The sequence below is a fragment of the Octopus bimaculoides genome, chromosome 12 (assembly GCF_001194135.2).
Source record: "Octopus bimaculoides isolate UCB-OBI-ISO-001 chromosome 12, ASM119413v2, whole genome shotgun sequence".
NCBI classification, from domain to species: Eukaryota; Metazoa; Mollusca; class Cephalopoda; order Octopoda; family Octopodidae; genus Octopus; species Octopus bimaculoides.
Genome location: NC_068992.1, coordinates 63,706,840 through 63,707,346, shown reverse-complemented (window position 1 = coordinate 63,707,346; position 507 = coordinate 63,706,840).

The following is a 507-nucleotide window of genomic DNA, read 5'->3' as shown; positions in this document are numbered from 1 at the left end:
TATATATATATATATATATATCAAATGGATGTTATAAAACTATTCCGCACATACAATAACAGCCATACCAACAATCCAACATACCTCCCTCATCAGCTGCCTCACGGATATCACAATGGTTTCGACACCTGGGTAGTACCATTCAATCTGGTGGTGTCAACAGCACTAAAACAAGTGTTGTTTGGGAACAAACATACCTTAGATATCACCACATTCATTCAATCTTAATTCTAGGATGGATTAAACACTAACATTATTAATATTAATTAAACTACAAGAAAGAATATATATATATATATATATATATATATGTGTGTGTGTGTATATATATACATGCGTACATACTTACATAAATGCATACATATATTTAACTATATTATGTGTAATTATGTAGTATATATGTATGCAGATATATCTATCTATATATATATATATATATAAATCTGCATATACAGACATATACATATATTACACACACACACACATATATGTAAGAAGCCCGTCGTA